Here is a 14,728-nt window from a genome sequence, read left to right on the forward strand (position 1 = left end):
TCTTTCTCTTTGTTCCGTGTATAGTTAAATAGACAAGATGAAAAAAACATGACTAATTAGACTGTTAAATTAAACTGCTTTAAATTTATTTTATGTGATGCATAAAGTTCATAAAAAGAGGTATCCAGAGTAGTATCAGTGACCTTTCTCTAGGAGCTGCAGTCCACCCGGATGCTTTTTTGAACCAATTGGCTGAAAACTCCTGGATTTCTTAACACCTTTTATTCCCTCTCTGCCACTTTCAAACCTGAAGGATTTATTTTTATCAGTCCCTCACCCACATAATGACTTTAAAATTCCTTAGGTTCATACCTTAAAATATAGCTGGGAATTAGAAGTAATGCCAATTAACAAGTCAAGGCTCAAAGGCACTGATGGAGTTAGCTTGCACTTCTCCCTGGAAAACTGTCATAAGTATATATAAGGATCTGCACACCTCAGGATTTCTGTTCGGAGAACTCTGTTGGAAAGCCCCTTTTCCATGGAATTTGCAGCCCCTCCACCACTGTGGTGTCTACGGACTAGACAGCCCTGAGCCAACAGGGGTAGTGGTGACCCAGCACTGCCCCACAAGTGCCTCCCCAAGCCTGTCCTCCCCTCAGGCTCTGGACTCACAGCAGATCCCAGCGCCCCTGTTTGGACAGGCTTGGCTGGCATGTCTGTGTTTGGACCCGCAGGGCTGTCCTCACCACACCAAAAAGGCAGTTTATGTGCTCCAGGTGTCAGTTGGTTCCTGGATCTGAAAACCTGGAATTTCGAGATGGACAAAACCCCCTGATTTGATATGCAGACATTCCTCCCACTCCCATTTACCAGGCACACAGATAAAAGGCAATTTGGTTAGACCTCGTGAGCCTCTGCTCCAGGATTTGGCACATGAAGGAGGCCAGAGTTTAGTTCCCAGGTCTGTCGGTGGCTTCAGGCAAGTTATTTCACTTCCCCCAATTCAGTTTCCTCCTCAGTGGCAAAGTGGTGCCTGCAATATCAAATAATATGTTTTCCCTCTGGCCACTGCACATGCTTCGTTGTTCTGGAAAAGCTGCTTTTACCCTTCAGGATCCCTTGCAGGGTGGGGGTGGCTGCAGAGCCACATCCAGGCACCGGGGGAGAGGGGCTTGCTTGGGAAATTCAGGAAGTGAAGAAGTTTTTTCTTTTGTTACCAAGAGCTCCTTGCATCCTTTTACTGCTGCCACCAATTTTGCTGTTAAGATAACCATCCCTATTTCACATTTTGTTGCGAGTCATATTGGTCATTGACCTCCTAATTCCAGGTTCAATCTTTCTTCCCGTATGTTGTCACCATCCTGCGAGCCCAGAGGCCAACCCAGTCCAGGTCAAATTCTGCCTGCATGAGCTGTTGGTAGCAAAGTTTAGTCCCCTCTGAAAGAAAAAGGACGGGAAACCTCCTTGTACCCTCCAAGCCCACGAGCTGGGCAGGACAGCACCAGGTCCCTATGGCACTGGGATGAGGCACTTCGCCTTTCCACGCCCGAGGAAGACAAGTGCGGAGAGCAGATGGCTTTTCAGAAGCCTAGAATTGAATATTGTGGCTGTGGCATCCCCTGCTCCTGCTGATGCTGCACTTCCCTGCCTTGTGCTGCTTTATTTGGGAAGGATGCATTCTCAGCAAAGGTGTGAATATCGCTCCCCTCGCAGCTAATCCTGACACGCCAGTGGCCCACAAGCACGATGTATTGCTAAGCAACACTTGGCAAAATCCATGCCAGGTTGTGTCGGCCCCCTTTGATGTTTCACAGAAGCATTGTCATTTCCATCTCTGGCATTGTTTCCAGCATTTTGGGTGTCAGTGTTCCTGAAAACCATCACAGAAACGATGTTTATTGAACTGTCAGAGGGTGAATGATTGACACTAGGCAAAAGTACTTTTCATGTTCAGGTTTTGGCATGCCACAATTGGATTATTTCCTGATAAATGCCATCCAATTCTACCAGATGGACCACTGAGAGATATGCCAACCTGTGTGAGAAATGGAGTAGATGCTCAGTGCCACTTATTGGTAGATGTGTGCTTCTCCAGTCTATCCTTTTGTGTAGCTGCAGGGTATTTCACGGAAGCAGTGACTTTTGTGATGCTCATAATTAGAAGAGCAAGGCAATTTTCATTGTGGAGAAGGGTAGGTTTCAATGCCCAAATCTGATTTCATTCACCTCAGTGTGGAAGTGCAATACCTGTTCCTCTCCTCTTAGATTTAATGTGTTCTCTGTGACTTGAGCATTAAAGAGCCATGAATTTTGAAAGTTAGGTATTTCTCATATATAAATAATTTCAATAAACTGATCGTCTGCCTTCCCCTTCATCTTTTCCTAATGGCTCATTTACAGATCCGAAAGCAATACGAGGATTGTGAGGCAGGTGAAACATCTAAGGCAGAATATATTATGTGTACCATCCAAAGTTTATTAAATGGCTGAATTCATTTCATTGACACTCAGCTGGAGAGGTATCTGTGGTCTCAGGATGATGGAGGGACAAGTGGCAGCATGAGGGGACAGTGTGACCCAGGCAGGAATGTCAGCAGTGGAGAAGGCTGGGGCTGTCAAATTGCCCCTGGAGCTATGCGGGGAAGAGGGATTAAGCAGGAAGAGCTTTTTCATGGACACTGGTGCCTGTGCTGAGCAGAGCGGAGAAGGCAGGAACCATCCCACACACCCTCACACAGGCACTGGGTGAGGAATTGTCACGGGGAACAGGAGCTTTGCTTGCTGGGTTTCAAGAGGAGGGGGAGTTGTCTTTTTCTATTTGCTAGAGGTGATGCAGGAGGAAATCCCTAATTCTGCAGAATAGAAAGTTGGATGTCTGTGAAAACACAATTTTTCTGTCTGAACTGACCCACTAGAGAGACAAAAGAAACATGAAGTTATCTATTCCTGTAGTCCTCAGCACTTTAATATATACATAAAAAGCAGGGCCTTTGTACTACACCTAATGAGCAGAAGTGAATAATGTGGTATAATTAGCTTCCCTTTCTCAGCCTGCTCACTCCGATATCTCAACACACTTCTGACAACAGCATGGTACAAGTGGTGACTGGTGCCTACATCTCAGATTTACCATTACTTCATTGTTCTGTGCTAACACATTTTTCATCTCTGCCATTATGAGGGCCTCTCTCTGCCGCTCTTATTTCTCCATTTCAGCCGTGGGCTCAGTCCCTGCCAGCTAAAATGAAACACAGCTCAGGCAGAGACTTCGGGGAGCAGCGGCTGTTATTGCACTGTCCCCTCTCCAGAGACCTGCGGTCAAACCCTTGGGTGCACACGTGCAAACAGCACCCCTCAAAAACGTGTCTGACTGGCAGCCCAGCCCTGCCATCACCTAAAAATAACGAGTAGAAAAACGTACAGTCCCCCCCCTCCCCCCTTTTTTTTTTCTTTTTTTTTCTGGATGGCCTTGATTAACGAAGGCGTCGGGTTTGCAATGGTTTGTGCATCAGCCGACTTCTGTGTCTCACCAGGGCTTGGGGATCTCAGAGCTGTGAATTTCCAAAGTTCACAAAGCACTGAGAAAAAGAAATTTATACAAAATAACCTCCTACTATTCCAGAGGAAAATGCAGAATAATAGCCTTTTTTGTTTTGCTGTCCTTACAAAAGGGAGCTGAGAGGCAAACTGATGATGCAGGACTTGCAAAAACCAGAGAGATCAAAAAATCCTGCTCCCAAAACCACCCCCTGGAAAATGATGTTACTGGGGTTACTTCCAAGAAAGTGACTACAATTTTGATTGCAGATTTGTTAGTAAGCTTACAAATCAATTCAAAACCAACCCTGTTTAAAAACCTGTTATGCAGAGATGCAGTAAAATGAAATGCATGCAGGTAATACCGCTGGTCTTGAGAACTTCAAAATTTCCTCAAAGTAATAACTTTAATTCAGTTCTTTCTGGCATAAACTTTTTCATCCCATTATGTCAAAAACTGTATTATCCATCCATTTGTCTGTCAGAACGATTCCCCCTGGGCCCATATACCACTGGTTCTTCTATTCTAAACCTCCCCATTACATCCTGCTATCAAGAGTCACAATTTTCAGCGAAAGTCTCTTGTGACTTTTGACAATGTTTTACAGTGAACTAGACCAGGAAGCTCAGAGTTAAAGGAAATCTTCCATTCTGGCAATGAATATGTAATAGGCATTACACTGTGCAGTATACCAAAAATGTAAGGTTCATTAAGTCTTTCAAAGGCAAGAACTTCCATGTAGCTTTGAATGAACCTGTCTCTGTGATGGCATTAGCAAATGATATTTTGGGGCAGGAGATATTAATACTACACATTAAGGAACAAATTTGTTTAAATGCTATATAGCTCTGCGTGGATGCAGATGATCCAAGAATAAATAAAAAGTGAATAGTCGTCCAACTTTATATGTAAATTGTCTTTGGCTTATATACATAAGAATGCTCTTTGCTACTAAATTCCTTCATATTAACAAGCAGGAGTGTAACTAATATATAAAATAAAGTCATTCTCTTTAATGAGAATGCTAAATATTTTAAAGAAATGCACAGCTATGAAATATTGTCAAGGGCATTTTTATACTTAAGTTTAAGAACACTTATGACTTAACTGTTGAATAATTTAACACATTCAGCCTTGAAGTACTATTTATGTATGTTTTTTAATGTTCATACTTATGTAGGCTTTTCTTTGCTCAGGATTTAGGACCTTTGATTTCTGTTTATAAAATTTACATCTTTAATCTCCCAGCTCTGTGCATTTCCCCATTTGACTCCTGCAACAATATAGGCAAAAAATGCTGAGAGGAAAAAAGGAGCTAAAAGCCTCGTGCAGCTTGGAACAAGGACTGTGTGGATTTTAGCAAACATAAGGACAGATTTTAAGGAAATGAGCTCCAAGTAGAAAACCTCGACAAACATGAGCCACCTGTACAACTCAAACGGAGGATTTGCAAATGGGTTTATGAGCTTTCTCTGAGAGGCAAAGAAAGCCCCATGAAGGGCCCTGGCATGTCGTGGGAACCCTGAGTTATCCCGCACAGCTCCTTCCAGGGAGCCCTGTGCCCGGCCACACATTTTCTGGAAAACAGGGGAGGAGTTCCCCACACAGCAGCTGGGTGGGTGGTGGGACACAGCTGAGGCTGGGGGAAATGCCAAACCAGCACTCCTGACCCCTCAGGGGTCCTTGGGGTCTGCTGAGCACAGACCCACCACCACATGCGCTGGGGCAGGGGCGGTGATCCCGAGAGCACTCAGCTTCAAGGCTGACCTACCTCCACACCCGAAATGTTCAGGGTCAGTTGACAGAGCAGCACAGGCAAAAGTTTTGCTGAGTGATGGAACAGAAGCTGAATTCTCCCCACGATTGTGATATTGCATGAAATTTGCTCTGGGATAAATAAAAACATCGACCGAAACTGTTTACAGCATGTCTTGTCACCTTTCATTACGGTCTTTCGCAACACGCTGATGTTTCGTGACACAGCAGATGTAACTTGACATGTCACACACTGAGCAGCGACTTTCAGGAATTTCTGAGACATGTTTCTTTCAAAAGCAGTGTCTCGACCAGACAGTTGGTCCACGAGTGCATTTAAAACTGAGGCTAGAAGAGCCGGGCTGAGATGCGACGAGCATCGCACGCAGAATATTTGGTCTGACTTTTGCTCTGTATTTTATGTGCTACAAGCCATAGGCAGGGAGATGGACAGATCATCCAGCACGATGGATGAGCTGCTGCCAAGCTGATGTTACTGTATAACTATGGGCCCCTCAGTACCCATTCTGCCTCTGATAGTCATCACTTGCCAGTGTCCAAATGGATTATATATATCTGGCATGTTTATGGTATAAAGGAAGATGAATCTGAATATCTGCAAACCTTGGGCTCACAGGATGATGCATTTGGAAGGGAAAACAAGTTTTTCAAGGGCAAAAAAAAGTTAGTAGGGTTTTATCAAAGGGAATTAACCTAACACCTCCTCGCATCAGGCTGCACTACCACACATTGAGAGATCACTTACCCGGGGAGGCAGAAGGAGAGCGTGAGGATTAAGAGCAAGAACCGCCACATACTTTTGCACAGGGATGTCTTTCTAGCTGGAAATTCTATGTGGTGGTCACTGGCACACTGAGCTGAGCAATTTCTTTAGTGCTGATGTTTGTATTCAGAGAAGCAAATCAGCAGAAATAATCACAGGGACCTGGTTCTATGAGGCTCATCAAGCTGGATCATGGCTGAGCAGGAGACCCTCAAGGCAGGAGAAATGGGGACCCTGGCCTGCCCTGCAAGAGACACCCTGCTGGATCAAACCACTGAGCAAAAGCTGGGCCACATCAGCCTTCCCTAGTGAATGCTCTGGGAAGTGGCTGCTTTCTAGGTCATGGGCACTATATTTTCTCAGGAGGGGCAAGACAGAGAAGCATGGAGGACTAGAAGAACTATGAGATACAGAACGATGTAGGATTAAGACAAGAAAACTACTCCCTTGCTGCAGTGGACCAGATCCTCTGGCAGCGGCGATGAGCTCTGAGCACTGAGCCCATTTGCACTGACTCAGCATCGCTGCAATGTAAGTACCACCCCCACCGGGGTCTTTAACGCTGCAGCGCTGTCAGCACGGGCTTTGCATCCCAGGGAGGAGATACCTAATTTGCTCAGAATAACTGCTTGCAATCCCTCTCCCTCCGCCTTCCAACAGACCTGAACAAGGAGGCAATTTGGTTCCACAAATGCAGCCTTAAATGAAAATATGTAAATAAAGAGAGAACTGGAGAGTGAAAACACTCATCATCTTCCCAAAACTAAGCGACTCGATGTATGTCCTTGGGATATTGGCAAAGGGACCCAGGAATCTCAACAAGAAGTCAAAGTTTACAACAGGAATTCAAGACAAAATGAATGTTGCAGCTGTAATACACAGATGCACAACCTTGCCAAGCCTCGCTCCCTTACAAAACACCAAAACCTCTGCATCTCATAGCTTCAAGGACCTCTTTTCCAAGAGTGCCTCCTGTAAAGCTTTATTTCCTTTTGAAGTCTGCTTTCTACTTTACTCTATTTTTTTGCTAGGAATATATTTAGGTAGGAACTGGCCTTTACATCCACAGGCAGCCGTGGCTATCAGTCAATCTATCAGCAAACCGCTCATGAAGTTCACTAGACAAAGGGTTAGTGCAGCTAGTACCACAATAATGTAGAAACAGAAATATTACAAAGTAAAGGCTTATAAAATAATAAAAATTCTACTTAGTTCAGATACCTCCCAGTGCCTTTGGCAAAATACCTTAAGCATTCCACATAAGGCGGGCATTGTCTTTATAAGATGGCACCTCATAAAATGGTATTAAATATCACCAACGGGGCTTCATATTTCATCCAGCAGGGTTTAGGCCAGACATGTTCTATATCACACATTATTAGAATGACATCTGCTTTGCAAGTTGTGTACCCAGGAGCATACCTTGATAACTCATTTCAGCACTCATTCTCGAGGCTTCTGTGGCTTCGTAATACCTAATATGTTTAACTCATTTTGAACAGAAGTCTAAAGCCTGTCGTGGCCCTCTGGCCAAAACTGTAGCTGTCAGGCAACGGAGCCAGCTATCAAACATTACTCATTTATCATTAGTGGTGATGCAGCTGTACAGAGAAATGTACCCACTGAAGTGAAGGGCTGTCAATTGTTCCCTGTATAATACTCCTCTCCTCAACAGGGCATTTCGCCATGGAGGTACAGCTAGAGCACTCTGCTCCTTCCCCATAGCACGGAATTTATAGTCGCAAGGAAATGGGGAACGCATTTTCCTTTACATGGGTCTGCCACGAGATGAATAAAGCAGTCATCAATGGGATCTATAAGCAGAGAGGGGCGGTGCACTGTTTATAAACATCACACATACATGGTGTGTATCCTCACCAGCGCCTGTGCCTGTGTGTACATACACACACGGGGTGTTTAGGAAGAAACTCTCTGGATCTGCACTGGTATTTAAAAACTGGCACACGATCAGTACCAAAGGCTCTGCTTCCTCTTTGCTCGCCATTTCCATAAGAAGACTGGAATGTGCAATTTAGGCTTCAAATTTCCATGTCTATTCTGCTTGCAAAACTCCAACACACGCTACCTTGAACTTCGCTATCCTCAACTCTGCTCCCTAGGGATGAAAACAGCCAGATTAAATCTATATGAGAGATCTCCTGACTGCAGACACTACTGCCTTTATTCACAAAGGCAAAGCACAGCAATGGTCTGGGAAAGCACCACGGTTAAGATACTATCTCCAGGCTCCTTTGAACCACTGCTGCATGCAAATATTTGTACACATGCATTATGAAGAGAGTGTGGCACAAGTCCCTGAATTTTGATTTGTCTCTATACAAGCGAGATACAGAGGAGCGAGACAGGCTCTGGTGGTGAAGAGCAAAGCTCTGGCTCCCATATCTGCCTTTCCGCTATCTCAGTGGGGTTTCTCCTCTGGAGACCACCAAGGCCAAAGGGAATCTGCTCATTGCTTTCAAGGCAGTCACACAACTACAAAAATGTCAAAAAGGGGTACTTCAAATCAGGAATCCAAATCCATCCCTAGCAAGCAACTGGAATATAAGTGTTGCTCCCATATTAAATTCTGACCTTGGTCCATCTATGCCCAAGTTTCTGGAAAATGGAGATGGTCTGTGCCTAGAAAATGGTTTCAGCTCTTAAAGTAAGGAGCAACCACAACCATGATGTGACTTTGAGCAGACGTTAAACAAAACCTCAATTTTCTACCTGAATTTCCAGCCATCCTGGATTCACCCCAAACAAGTTTGTTGGAAAATCCCGTAAACTTTCTCCAAAGAGCTTCAAGAAAGCTTTTTGTCAAACATGGTCCAACTAAGAAACTGTGGCAAAACCATGGTCAGAAGGACTTTTGTTCCCCCTTTTGCCCTTGTACAAAGTATCCATGAATTCTGCCATGGATAATGCCACCTTGTCAACAGAACAGCAATTGAACAATTTTACATGTATTATTACATATTTCTGGTACACTTGCACTGTGGCAATACAAACCCAGTGACCAAAACACAGCGGTGCTTCAGTTCTGTCCCAAGTTTAAACACAGTTGCTCGCACCGACGCGGCTCTCATCCATAACAAGACAAGTAACAGGGAAAGGGAGGAAAAATGCAGCCCTGAAAGTTGCAAGTGTGGAACTGCTCCTGGGGAAAAGCTCCTCTCCACCAGAATGAGCCAGGAGTGGACACAGGTAAACTTGGAGGGGAATGCCTTGAATTCTCTTGAAGGCATGCCACTGAAAGGGGACTGGAAGTCCCACAGCCTACTTTGTGCGTGCTGAGGATCTTCTTTTTCCTCCTCTTCCCCGCTTCTGAACACCACTTACACCCAGTGGTGTAAGGACTATGCTCCCTCTATCCCTTCTGCTCTGACCACTGAGCCACATTACTTCAGAAACACAAGGACATTTTGTGCCAGCTGAAAATGAGCACGGTAGAGAGGAAGACGATGAATGACAAAGCTCTCCTGGCAGATGTGGGCTATAAAAAGAGATCATGATGTGGTGAGACAAGTCTAACCAAAGGGGTTTGCCAGAAATGTGGTGAAACAGGCTTCCAGCATGGAAATGACACCACCAAATTCAGAAAAGAGAAAACCAAACAGCCTGAAGCTTAGCAAGCAAGCAGCAACTTGGGGCACAGTGGAATACCGAGGAAGTGGAAATAACGACTTCTGTTTGTGATTTTCCTCCTCTACAGCCCGTGGTCTCCCAGGGAAAGGACCTGGCCCCTCACTGGCAGGGTGCAGAGCTGAAGAGAGGCCAGTGGCACCTGCTCCTGGCAGGCTGGGCTGCGGCTCACCACGTTCCACAGAGCAGGACCATGGCTGCCAGGCTCCCTCTCTGACCTGGTCTGATCTTATCTGCACTTCCAGGTGCCTCTGGAGCCCAATGCTCTCTTATTACCATCGGTCTCCCCACAACAAACTTGGATACATTTGAGTTCATTCCTTAGCCTCCTTATTTAATGCAGGAATGGGCAGAGGAGCACTGCAAGGATGTGTGAATGGCGGTTTCATTAGCCACATTTCATTTCTAAACCAGCAAAACTCAGTCTTTGAAGGGGGCCCCTCCTTTCTTTTTTTTTTTTTTTTTTGCCAAACCCTGGACAGAAGCCATCTTTCCGAGTCAGAATGGATGTACATGACTGTGTAAAATCCCACGAGCCTCTCCTCAAAACAGCCACAGGGGTTTGCAAACAAGTCACAGAAAAACCCTCTTCACCCATTCCCCCAGGGCTAGGCAAGCTCCCTCTGAAACACTCCCAGCTGCTTTGTGCTCAGCGAGTAGCAAGGCCTGAGCACAGGCTTTAAAATAGTGTTACAACTAGACCAGGCAAGGAAATTCATGACTTTTTAAATATTCTTTCTGTATTATTACATGTTAGGAGAAATGATGGGTTTGGTTATGACTATCAAGTTAAGCAGGGGCTGGAGAAGCAAGTTGTCAGCTTTCCTCGTAGGAAACAGCCACAGCTGAGCTCTGTATGTTAGATATGCCTGGACAGGGAAGAGCTTAATTCAAACTGCTCTGGGTGACTAAAATGAACTTGATCTTATCATTGCACCATGACTTTTGTGGGTTACTTTATCTTCCGCAGGAGACTCACCCTTCCTATTGCTGTTCTATCTCCTTGTAACACCTTTACACCCCTGTTTCCTAAGCGAGGTGTCTTCCTCTCTTTAGACTGAGCTCACAATCACCTGCTCCCATTCCCAGCTGTACCACTTTGCTCCATGAGGTCTCCTCAAAATCCCTGCAACACTGCTTTGGGCAGAGATGCTGGGAAACCAGCAGCAGTGATGGGTTGGTAGCTGGCAGCCTCAGGGACCAGCCAGGAAGTGGCCGAGCAGGGGGGCAGCAGGAGGGCTGGGCACCACACTGTGCCCCCACTGCCCCAGCTCTGCAGAAACCACCTCGTGCCCTGAGTTTCTGTGGGAACCCTGCTGGCTGCTGAGAGGGGTCAGTGTTCATTTCAAACATGCCTCAGTGCACCGTGGTTTCCCACAGCTCCTCGAGGTCTGTACTGTGATACAGTTGGTGAGTCATGCACAGATTAGTCATGGAGGGGATTTATTCTCGTCTGCAGAAAGTCCGGCATGAGTAAAGACAATGTAAGTTTGGCAGCGGCTTGTTTCGGTTCTGGCCGGTGCCAAAGCTGAGCTGTGTCTCATCCCCAGGTGTGTGGCTCAGGCTGGTGAGGCAGACAGGATCACACATCCTTTTTAATACCTTTCTGCCCACACCAAAACTCTGAGTCAATGCAGGCACTACAGAATGGGACCAACTCATCTCACAAGCTCCTCTTCAGGCTAAAGACACTTCCACTGATTATTGACCTTCATCAGGGCCAAGCTATCAGGAAAGGCTCCAAGCCCTCCAAGTCTCCCACCAAAGCTTACCAGTCACTTGGATGAGATCTTGGCTTCATCGAGGCTGGGAGCAAAACACTCATGCAAGCCTAGCATTTTACTCCTCAGTGATCAAATGATGCAGGAATCTAATTTTCCTGTATATCTTCCAGTCCCAGAGCACCAACTCCCTAAACTACTCCTGGAGATTTTTTTAACTGTAAAAACTGCTTTTTTTTTCATTTTTCAGGGACAATAAGATATCCATCAATAACGACACATTTCTGACCAGGAAGCTGTCTGGCATGTTGCTGCCACAATGTTAAGTTCCAGGTAATTTTTCTTGGATGAGTTTACGCAGTGAGTGTAAAATCGTACCTGCTGACTGCGGCAGGAGTCACGGGTCTGCAGGACGCTCCTTCAGAACTTGGGCTTCTGAAACGAGAAAATGTTTTCATTCATATTTTAAAATTCCATTCATTAACAGGTGTATAAGGTTTGACTTCTTCAAAGTATGCTGCAGACACAGCCTAATAAATCTCCATGACACCTCACTGCATCTCCATTTTATAGATGTGGTGATTCGAATATATCCAAGTGAAATGACTTGCCCAAGGCTAATGAAGGAATCAATGTCAGAGACAGGATTAAAAGTAGAAAAATTCCCGGCCCCCAGTCTCATAACCTAACTGTGGTCTGCATTTCACTCATATGAAAACAGAAAAGGGAAACACATCTATTTTGAATATTGTGAAAAGTAGTTCAGAGCAGATGGGCAGCCTGATGTTTTAAAATTGCTTTACTTTGTCATAAAATATCAATAATACACAGGATGTGGTTCTTGTCCAAGAGTATACCAAGGTGTGAACAGCACAATATGTGTCACTGGTAGCTTTCAGAGCAGCTGAGATGGCACTATAGAATAAAATAAGGACAGTCTTTGAGATGTCTCTCCTGCCCTGTTCCTTAGAACAGATTTCTTCCCATGTGCTGCAGCTGGTAAAAGCAGCTTTGAAGCTGATGAATACCTGTTGGGTAATGAATCTGTAGCGAGACACTTATTGTCACATCTCAGAGGCAGAACAAGAGGTCTGTAATGCCCATCGCTCAAAATTTTGGGTGGCTCTAGCCACCTCTTTCTTAGATGCTAACATAGAGCAAGGCAGCATCTTCTCTGTCGCCAGAACATAACGGGAAGACAATGCACCTGTCTAGCTGTGTAGAAGAATAATTTAAAAGGGAAAAAAAAAAAGGAAGGTACACTTGTGTCATTAAATATTGATGAGTAAGATTCATTGACTGAGAGACAGTAGGATATGGCTTGAAATAAAACCCCATGAGGGCCACACCCCCTAGTATGCCCAGGGCCATCCCTTTAAAGGTAGGACAATTATAATTAATTGAGCAATCTGACAGAAAGCATACATCCATACACTGGAGCAGAAAGTGACACTGTGCATGGAGCCATCATGGACACTTGAAGGGTTAATACTGGTTCACTAGACCAAGGACAGTAAATTCCGCCTGTGGCTACCACCAGTCTATTGTATTATTATTGCAGGCCTTAGAAACAGCTTTTAATTTTAACCCTTTCCAGCCCTCTCTTCTATTTTCTCTTTATAAATAATTGGCATTGAATAAAATGGCATGAAATCTTCCCAGTTCTACCTTTCAACAATTTCTTTTCACTTTCAGCATTCAGAACACTGTGCAAAAATAAAAAAGAATCCAAAGAACCTGGACTTCCTTAACCTATAACTTTTAAGGTTCCCACAAAACTAGGGCCCTTTCATTTTGTTGCAATCAGTCCCCACTCTTTGCTGCAAGGATGAAGAATCCCATCCACCACTTACTGGAAACGGTGATGTGAGTACTCAGAGTTGTGACAAACACACAGACTGAATACAGATAGCCCTGTACCCCCTTCAGTCTTCCCGACACCTGCATTCATCCACCTGACTACGTTTTTAAGATGACGCGCTGGGAATTGTTCACGCCTGTAAGAGCTGACAAATCAAACACGCAGGAGCCATTGGTTACCTGTAATGAAGAAATCTCATTCTGGATGACAATTTCAGCAATATGCTGAGCACATCCTCAGCTTTAGACAGGCTAAAGAGAAACAACCAACGGAGTAGGGATTATGTGAAGGAGTCCAGAGGACAGCAGAGGACTGACTCAGTGACCCAGGAGGTCCTTTCCAATCCTGTATTTCTATGTTTCTATCTGTTCATATTGAAGTTGATGGGAGACATTTCCACCGACTTCAAAGGGCTTTTATCTGGCCCCAGTTTCATTTCTTTTCAATATATAGATGCAAGAGTAATGTCACGCATGATTTTCACGAGACATGCTAATATACAATCAGTTCTGGGAGCAGCAGAATGAACCCAGGTAGATAAATTGTTCATCCCAAAATGCTAAACATGCCAAGACCTAAAAAATATATCTCCTCGTATCTGACTTGCAGACAAGCCCAGCAGTTTCACAGCTGGATTTCCAGTCATCATTAAGCCATAATCAATGATGCCAAATAAATTGTCCCATTACCTAGTTCCACTTTTTGTGTGATACAAGGAATAAGATGAACAAACATTTTTGATCAAGGGATTAGCTCACTACAAGGTTGGTCCACGTTTCCAGCAACAGGAAGGAGTGTCCCATCATGAAACGTGTAGCTTTCTATGGAAGGTTATTTAATGCAATGGGTCATCACCTGTTAGAGAGATGAGCCACAAAATGCTCAGGAAAGAGGTGTAGAAGCCTAATGTTGTTGGAGACAGAAAGAAAGAATGAGACGGTAGAACGGGGTGGGTGTATAATTACACAGTGTTTTCTCTTCCTCTCTTTTTTTCACTGAGCAGGCACTCAGCCTGCTCAGCAGTCACTCCAATATGTTATCTAATGGCTTCATCGTTACTTGTGAGATTCCCCATCTGTGGGCAGACTGTGCCACTGCCTCGTTCAGCTGAGCAAGAGAACATTCACTCGCTCGCTCAGATCTGGGGGGACAGGTCTTGCTCTGGAGCAACAAAAAATGAGCTGCTTCTTAGTTAGGTCTGAACCTTTGTACTTAAGTCAGCCTTTGATGAAAGCTTCCTCTGGATTTCAACGCTGCTCTTTACAGCTGGACAATCTGCTGGCTCTCTCTGGCTCCGTCTTTTTTTTGTTCTTTACACTGGCATCGTTCTGATCTATGTGGTGGTCTCACATTTTTCTCCAGAGCTTTCTGCATCAGCCTTGTTTTCAAAGCCATATAACACAAGCAATGATTTCTAACCTGCAGTTGCTTCAGAAGGATGGATGTTCAGACATAATCAGTCCATTTTGCAATTTTTTTCA

The 14,728-nt window shown here is 44.7% G+C and overlaps 1 long non-coding RNA gene across 8 annotated transcripts in view; it reads right to left on the reverse strand.

Annotated features, from left to right (window-relative positions):
• The window catches only part of LOC138107556 (uncharacterized), a 247,214-nt gene that overhangs the window by 32,808 nt on the left and 199,678 nt on the right, over positions 1–14,728 (reverse strand). For all 8 annotated transcript variants that reach the window (XR_011149605.1, XR_011149608.1, XR_011149606.1 and 5 more), the window contains one exon: positions 11,765–11,821. This is a non-coding gene — a long non-coding RNA (uncharacterized lncRNA). The remainder of the gene's footprint in view (positions 1–11,764; positions 11,822–14,728) is intronic.

This window comes from Aphelocoma coerulescens, chromosome 3, assembly GCF_041296385.1.
Source record: "Aphelocoma coerulescens isolate FSJ_1873_10779 chromosome 3, UR_Acoe_1.0, whole genome shotgun sequence".
NCBI classification, from domain to species: domain Eukaryota; kingdom Metazoa; phylum Chordata; class Aves; order Passeriformes; family Corvidae; genus Aphelocoma; species Aphelocoma coerulescens.